The following is a 9,261-nucleotide window of genomic DNA, read 5'->3' as shown; positions in this document are numbered from 1 at the left end:
AAAGATCAATTCCAAACAGAGATACAGGCAAGACCTGGCAGGGATGATAACCTGAGATACTCAGCCTCTGCTCCTGCTTTACGTTTCGCACCATGATTGGTTCATGCAAGAAGACTATGGAGGCCTGAAAACCATTGCAAGACCAAAGGAAAGGGTGGCCTTCTTTCAAACCCTTTTGGGTCAAACTGTTTGCATCCCATTCTGTCCATGTGAACAACTCTCAAATGGTTTCGTCTTAATTGGATCTCTTCTTGCAATCCTTATTTTTTTCTGTCTTTCCTCTTCTTCATCATTTCAGTTCCTTGTTTTATGAAGTGCCCTCTGATAACCGAATCACTAGCCTCCCATATTTACTCTGTATTTCATTTGTTATCTTTTCTTGGAAGTAATATCTTCTTGTTGCCGCTTTTGTTTTCTTCAGTAGGACGTCATCTTTTAGTAATTTTTCATTTAATTTCTATGATACGATAAACTACGCCGTACTTTGACTACGATAAAGTAAGAGCAAATTGAGAGTTTGAGAGTCACGTACTTAGAAAGGCGCTATATAGGATTTGGTTGAAATACAAAAGGCATCTAAATCTAGGCTTACCGTTATGGCTATCACCCATAGAAGCCTTTTACTGGATGGAATCAACAACAGAATGGATTTGGCCCAAATACGCAGATATTACAAAAACAGACACAGGAAATAAATTGAGACTAAAATCAAGGGAAGAGCTAAAAAAGGAAGGTTTCTCCATCATCAATTGATAGAGAGATTTAAAATGGACTCCAAAACAGTCATATCTCAATAAACAGATATTAGAATTAGAAATGCAAAAATGAATTAGTTCAAAAGTCTATGTGCCTCACCATCAAAGTTTTGGGAAGAGGTATAATTCCTCTCCAGCTTTAATCGTTGTAAAAAGGGCCAGTTTTCCTTTAATTTGTGCACATGGCAACCATGACAATGTAAGAGTGCGTTTTTATTATCTGATGTCGCAGAGAGATGGACTAATCTGGAAGAAGTAGAGGGAAAGTTGAGCATTAATAAACTATTGAGAAGAAGAAGAAGGTCAAGATCAGCGTGTTATATATTTTAGATATAAAAGGAATTGCAGCAAAGTCTATATTTAACAACAAAATATCTTGGTTGTAATGGATAAGAATAATGTCTATCAAGGAAGAATATTGATAAGCTGAAACAACAGATATAAGGATGTGAAAGAAAGAATGCAGTCAGAAAGAAAGAGGGGATAGAAGCTTTGGAGATATTTGGGAAACGAATAATCTTGGCTTGCGCATTACTTGTGTTTTGTGTATTAATGATGCTGTATTTGAAATGACAATGAAATTGCATCTGCAGCATCTATTTGTAATATATGGCAATAAAATAAAATAAGTATTTCAAAAAGAAAGAAAGAAAATTGTAAATATATCTTCAGTAAACCTCTTATAAATACGAAAAACATGGTCTGTAAGGATTTGTAGCAGGATTTAGAGCGATCCTTGCTTCCGATGCTATATATCAAGTACAAATTTGCCATTCCAGGGCGGCTGTATTTCTGTATTTCCTTACACCCTCAATCTGTAAATAAAACTGAGGCGCAAGTTGGACATAATTGTTTTCCAAAATAGATCCAATCTGCCCAATAAAAACGTTTAGGTAGAGAGTTAATGGACTGTGAGTCTAAGGCGTGCGCCGCCATCTCTTGCATTTCTTCATGGGAAGAGGAGCGCACAAGGGACTCTTTCTACACATCTCTTTCTACACATTATTTGGGATACAGTAATTTTTATTAGTAGTAGTATTAGTATTGTTGTTGTTGTGTTTTCAAATATACAGAGTGCTATATGTCATAATGCAACCAATAACAGATATAATAAAATAATGTACCTACTATGTTATACTTCTGGTTTAGGGCCCCTTTTACCATATATACCATACATACAACTTTCTAACAACATGATATTCCATCTTTCTTTCCCATCTATTCAAAAGAAGTCTCTTATTTGCTATTATAAAGCTCTGCTTTCTGTTCTCTGAACATCTCTATGTCTCCCAGTTTATACATATTCTTTATCCGGTAATTTTCCTGAAGCCCAGGAATATTAATTCTTTCCCATTTCTTTTGGGAATGCCGTTCTGTTTTACCATTTATACTCATTGTGAACTTCTCCACCATTGACAGATCATTTAGCTTTAATATAGGATGCTGTAAGTGAAATGGGGGCTGACTTTTTTGGGGGGGTAATTTTTGCTGTTGAGTAATGGACCGACAAGAAGATGACCAAACAAGAGTCCAAAATACCAAGATAAATGATACTGACACAATTAGGATAACTGGGATTTCTTTCACTCTTAGCAAAGCCTATCTGTTAGATCAAAATATAGAAAGTCCACTTGCAGTGATTTCTGTTTTAGTTCACTTCTCTTTGAGTTCACTTGTAATTGTAAATTTAATTGTAAATTAAATAAATCTTATTATTATTATTGAAAGAAAGAAAGAAAGGATGGATGGATGGATGGATGGATGGATGGATGGATGGATGGATGGATGGATGATCGCTCCATCCACCTTCAATCTGCCCACTCCATCCTGTTTATTATTGGTTATATTATTGATGTAATTTTTAACTGTTATTGAATTTTACTATTTGTGAAGGTTGGGAGGGTTAGGGGTTGATCTATGTTTTATTATGCTTTTAGGCTTCCTTGCATGTTTATCTCTGTTGTAATGCCGCCTTGATCCGCAGGAAGAGGTGGGAAATATAAATAAATATGACTATTACTATTACTATTAAATCCATCTCCTGGAGTTGACCTGCTTTTTTTCCTCTTACAAGTCCTCTAAATATTCTGTACAGACGTGACAGCAAAGCAAGTCCTTCAGATGCAGGAATAGCAGTGTATAGGTTTCCATGTAAAAGAGGCAATGGATCCGCTCTGGGTTTCAGTAGGAACTTTAGAAAAGCAACCCAAGATGATGGGTTCTGTTCCCTTCCCCCAAAAAAGGTTCAATTTATTGGACTGCACCCTTAAAGTATGGAGTCATAAAGAATACCGCACTTTACAACCTTTAGCTGCAAAACATGAGATCCTAACTAAACCAGCAGATAAAGGAGGAGCCACTGTTCTTCGTAATCGACAGGATCACCTCCAAGAGGAAGAACGTCAGTTTAATGATGATGATTGTAGTTGCAAAGCCCTTAAATATCATCCTACCAATTCCATCCAATTCATCGTAAAGGTCGTGGTGCAGGAAGCAGAGAGATTGGGTTATAGAGATTCTTTGAAAGCATTTGTCTGGGAAAGCAGCCAAAGGGCTGATAAGACAGCTAGTTCTCAAACAAACAAACCCCCCCAGAACAGCAAAGTCAGTGTAAGCTACAAGGTCCTGAAGATTCACAGTAGCTCTACCAAAAGGGATTCCCAAGAGAATTGTCAGACGGTCCGAGGTTCAGGGCAACAGATAGGCAGGTCGATAAAGCAGTCCAAGGTCAAGGTTTCCGGGTAGTCAAGACAAGAAGCCAAGGAGCCAGAGACAGAGTCTTTCCTCTAAAAGAGTCAGATATCCACTGGCAAAGAACCACACATGCTCCAGGTGCTTAAGAAGGCAAGGAGCCGGCCTTCAGCTGTGTCTGATTACGAAGACGCTTCTGATAAAGCCTCCGAGATCTTCGAAGGCCCTCTCTTTCTGCTCGACGCTCCTTGAAGGTAGGCACACTGCCCAGATCCTCCTCCGTGTCCACAGCCTCGGCACCAGGCAAACTTGGCTGCTGAACCTCTGGAGGGGCCATAGACTCTGCTCCAGCAGAACTAGGGCCAGCCTCTGGCTCCTCCGTTACAGGTTCAAGCCCCAGGGGCTCTGGCTCATCCTCTGAGTCCTCCAAGCCGTCCTCCAGGCTGGGCATGACAGCATTCTTCTTAATACAAGATAATAATAATAATAATAATAATAAATGTTTATTTATATACCGCCCTGTGGCGAACCAATCCGGGCGGTTTACAACATTAAAATAACATACAGCATAAAAACAATATATTTCCCTCCCCCCTTAAAAAGTTATTAAACAACATATCTAATTTAAAACCACAATAACTAGTTAAAATAACAATAAATTAAACAAAATAATACCAACCAATAAACCACAGCAACTTCAGTTCTAAAGAAAAGGGGGCTTTGGAGACATTACTGAGGAGGGGGAATCCTGAGATCCTGAGGCCGGGATATTTCAGTCTGGGAAGGCCTGCCTGAAGAGATCCGTCTTGACAGCCTTTTTGAAGCTGTCCAAAGATGTTAATTGACGGATCTCATCTGGAGGTCGTTCCAGAGCCTGGGGGCAACAGCAGAAAAGCTCTCCGGGAGGTCACTGCAAGCCTCGATTTTTGAGGCTGCAACAAGTTCCTCCCAGAGGAGCGGAGAGTGCGGGGAGGATTGTATGGGAACAGGCGGTCTCTGAGATAGCTTGGACCCAAGCCATTTAGGGCTTTAAAGGTAATAACCCACACCTTGTACTGGGCCCAGAAACCAATAGGCAGCCAGTGGAGGGACCTCAGAACCAGAGTGATATGGTCCCTTCTGGATGTTCCTGACACAAGCCTGGCTGCCATGTTTTGAACCAGCTGTAGTTTCTGAACCAGGCACAAGGGTAGCCCCATGTAGAGCGCATTACAGAAGTCAAGGCGTGAGGCTACCAGCGCATGCACAACGGTCTCGAGATCCCTTACTTCCAGAAAAGGGCGCAGCTGGCGTATCAGCCGAAGCCGATAACAGGCGCTCCTGACCGTCGCATTCAACTGATTTGTCATCAGGATAAGAATATCCAGTATTCCTATTTTTTTAAATATTTTACCAAAAATCCATAAAGTGGGGGTTTTTTTTGGCTCCTTTAGTATCAATGCACTATCATACATCAAGGATACACAGCATTTCATTCAGAATAGAGAAAACAGAGGGGTAAGTTCAGTGGGTTGCTTAATTACTTTGGATGTTGTTATTATTATCATTATTAACCTTTATTTATAAAGTGCTGTAAATTGACACAGCGCTGTACATACAATCTTTTTAATTGGACGGTTCCTTGCCCTGATGTGACTTCTCTCTAGACATCTCTTCCTCATTTTGGAGCTAGAGAAATAACCGAATACTATTTACAATCTTGGCTTCTGGTGAAAAACCTCCTTCACATTTTTTATTGGACATTCTTGACATTATTTTGGAAAAGAGCTATGTTAGGTTTAACACTCGATTTATTTTTGCAGCTCCAAGGGGTCTCTATGGGCCGCCCCGCGTCGCTCAGTATTGCCAGTTTGCATATGACTTAGTTGGAAGCCACACATATTGATCATTCAGAGATCAATCCATTTATTGGACGTTTTTAATATTATGGTAGATGTATTGATGGTATTTTAATTCTTTTTTCAGATACTTCCAAAGTCAACCAGTTTTTCACATGGATTAATACCATTAACCCAGACATTAAATTCACGTGTCAATTGGATGTTCAGCAGATTTCTTTTTTGGATGTTGAGGTTTATATTCAAAAGTCTAAGATAGGAGTCCATAATTTTCATAAATTACTACAGATTGTAATCCTATGTTGCATTTTTCCGGCTGTCATCCCTATCAGTTAAAAATAAAATGTACCTTACTCGCAATTTTGGAGACTAAAAGGGAATTCTGCTAAGGATAATCCACAAAATGGCGGCAGATCAATAGCCACAAGAACTATATGACAGAGCCTTTCCACAGGATACTAGGAAAGGGGCTTCGCTTCAGGACCGAAATTCATCATTCCTGCCTTCAGAAAAAAACAACGTGTGATAGAATTATAGGCTCCTTTTCTTTAAATCGTCTTGCCCATCATATAAAAAGAATTATCTTTAAACATTGGCACATGTTTCAGAACATTCCTGGTTGCTCAAGGTACCAACCGTAGCATTACATAGGACCATGAATATCAAAGACTCACTTGTACACACTGATTTTTATTCACACAAATATGAGCATTCCCAAGCCAGGGGTCACCATAAATGTGGACGCTCCTCGCGTTGTGGACAGTCGTTGAACATTAGACCATTTACACAACCCACATCACAGGACCAATGTGATTTGGGATCATTTCCTAAATGTAACTCAGAGAAGGTAATTTATGTCATTTTATGCCCTTGCCCTAAGATTTATGTAGGACAGACTACTAGGAATTTGAGAATTAGGGAACATAAAAGACAAGTTGGAAATGGAAGCCCTGATACCCCATTAGTAGAGCATGTGTCTCAATTTGGTCCTTCTCTAGATCCCTTAAGGTAGACTCATGTTCAACTTGTGGTCTCCTTGGACTCCCAGGCGCGTTACAGACCGCCCCTTAGGGGCGGCCTGTAGGCGCACCTTTCCCCGCTGAATCGGGGCCTCAGTGTCCAGAGCGGCAGCCGCTGAGGCCCCGATCCGCCGCTTTCCGGGCTGCGGGGAAGCGGCAAAAGGCCCCTTCCCTGCAGCCTGGAAAGGGGTGTCCTTGGGGCTTCAAGCTCCAAGGACACCCTGCGGTGGCGTCTGAAGGCTGCGCCCAGCGGACCAAACCAGGAAGGAGCTCTGGAACGGAGCTCCTTCCGGGGTTGCGGAAAGGGCGCCCTAGGCGCCCTGCCGCGACCCCAATACGTCACAACCATGCCGCCTCGTTTGGAGGCGGCGCGTTCGTCACGTATTGATGGCGGTGGCTGTGTGGAACGGCCGCCACCATTTTGTGCAGAAGCACTGCCCCGTCTTAACCCTAGTACGCACTCCGCACGTACTTTTTAGCCCGTCTGTAATGGGCCCCAGATCCCTTTCACACATATAGGTCTCCTTAAGCCAAGTGTCCCCCATGATTCTATATCTATGCATTTCATTTTCCCACCGTACCTTACATTTCTCTGTATTGAATTTCATTTTGTTAGCTTTGGCCCAGCATTTCTAGTCTAAGATTTTCGTTACTGAGTCAATTATGTTTGGTCCCTTTAAGAGAGGATCTCTGCAGAGCAAACTTTTACAAAGAGAGGCATTTGGGATATATAAATTGTCTTCTAGAAAACCTCTGGACTAAATGAATGCTTGGATTTATCGGTTTTTCTGTAAAGAAGTTGTCATCTTGTATTTACAGTATACAAGAATTTGTGAAGTCCCGTGTTTTAATGTTTCATGGATTTGAAACTTTAAATGTGGTTAGGGAGCCCTGATGGCGCAGGGGTTAAATGCCTTTACTGCAAGCCACAAGGTTGTGGGTCCAATCCCAGGGCCTTCAAGGTCCACTCAGCCTTCCATAGGTCACTAAAATTAGTACCCAGCTTGTTGGGCGCAATTAGCTTACACTTTGTAAACTGCTTAGTTCACTGATAAGCAGTATAGAAATGTAATTGCTATTCCTATTCCTATTAGTCTGTGTGTCAGTTCTCAGGTTACATTGACAGCACAAGTACCCACATGTTTAACCCACTCATTTAATGCATGTTCAGAACATGTTCATGTGCCATAATGGGCACTCCTTGATTTCTTCTCCATCCTCTTCCTCCCCCTCTTTGCTCTTTTTCAGATGGTCAACATTGTACTTTGTCACCCGGTGGCTGATTTCCTCTGTCATCTGGGTCAGTCTGTTCATTGCCTTACTTCTGGAGGTAATGCTTGGCTTTCTGCTCAAAACCATGGGCTTCACGAAGGCAAGATCATTCACATCCTGTTCTGCTCAAAGCCTGTGAACTTTGTGATGGCAAAATGAAATGGACTAGGAGAGATAGCTTTTGTAGACTGTTCTTAGACTGTTCCTAAAAATCTTAACTTCCAGTTTAGAAAAGGCTCATTGCATTTACACTCATTGAACTCATTTAAACTTGCAGAGAGATGTCAGAGTCAAAGAAACTAATGATGTTTGAGACCTGGATTTCAGGCACACACCAAAGAATTGGCACTGTTCATTTCCCAAATAAAGGAGTTGCTACAATAGGAAGGAGGCATCAGAAGGCTTGCTGCTTGTATACAAGCGGTGCCTATGAGCAAGTGGGGTGGGAAAACTGGAGCCATATTAAGACTTCCAAGACCTTCCCCCTTAAACAAGATGCAGGCGCCAGTGTGCTGTAGTGCTTTCAATGTTGGATGATCACATTCCCACTCTGACAGCTTTTAAGAAAGCACTCAAGACGGATCTCTTCCAGCAGCCTTTCCAACTTAGTTACCCTCCCCAGATATAGAGATATTGTCCCCTCATCTGTCTATTCTTCACCGCCTATCTTTCTGCCTTTATTAAATGCTTGTAATGCTTGTAATGTTTTTAATATTATTACTGTTTAATTCTGTTTTAGGACTGGGAATGGGGGGGGGGCGGTAGGTCTAGGGTTTGATTTTTAACTCTATTGTAATCGATGTATTTTATTGTTGCAATCCACCCGGATTCTTCGTGATTGGGCAGGCTATAAATAAATCTTTATTATTATATACAGTATAGGCAATTGTTATTATGTTTGCTCTTTGGTTGAATTTTAAACTTTGAACTTAGTGTGATATCTTGTTACATGGCATTATTATTATTATTGCAGCTCAAAGTTCACTTCATTCATGGCATTGCAGTTCATAATTTGATTTGGATTTCCTGCATGGCAGAATGGGGTTGGACTGGATGGCCCTTGCGGTCTCTTCCAACTCTGTGATTCTATGATTCTATAATGGGATGCTATTATCTTATTCAGCCTGGTCTTAGGTTTTCTATGCTGGGAGATTTAGTTTGAATGGGAGCAAACTCATGTTCCTTTAAGTATTGCTACACGGATGAGCCATTTATAGGGCATTTAGAAGAGAGTGTACATGATCACCATTAGTTACAACGGCTCTGCAACAACTGTTACACAGAGGCAGACTCCTTCTGAGAGTAGAAGTAGCATGTAGCCATCCTGACCAGTAGCCGCTCATGGGGTCATCCAGTCCAGTGTTCCCCAAAACTTTGGTTCTTTGGATGTTTTGGACTTCAGCTCCCAGAATTCCTGATTTGTGCCCAACTGGCTGGGCCTTCTGGGAACTGAGGTCCAAAACACCCAGAGGACCAAAGTTTGGGATCCATTGATCCAGTCCTTTTGTCATTTTTATAGAATCATAGAATCGTAGAGCTGGAAGAGACCCCAAGGGCCCTGATCCAGTCCAACCCCATTCTGCCATGCAGGAACTCTCAGTCAAAGCACCCCCAACAGTTTGTTTATTTATTTATTTGCTGCTTTTTCCATCTGAACATCTCTTTTTTAAAGCCCAGAACTGCATA

This window comes from Sceloporus occidentalis, unplaced genomic scaffold, assembly GCF_023333645.1.
Source record: "Sceloporus occidentalis isolate IW3139 unplaced genomic scaffold, rSceOcc1.0.p SCAF_4, whole genome shotgun sequence".
NCBI classification, from domain to species: domain Eukaryota; kingdom Metazoa; phylum Chordata; class Lepidosauria; order Squamata; family Phrynosomatidae; genus Sceloporus; species Sceloporus occidentalis.
This window is presented reverse-complemented; position numbering follows the sequence as displayed.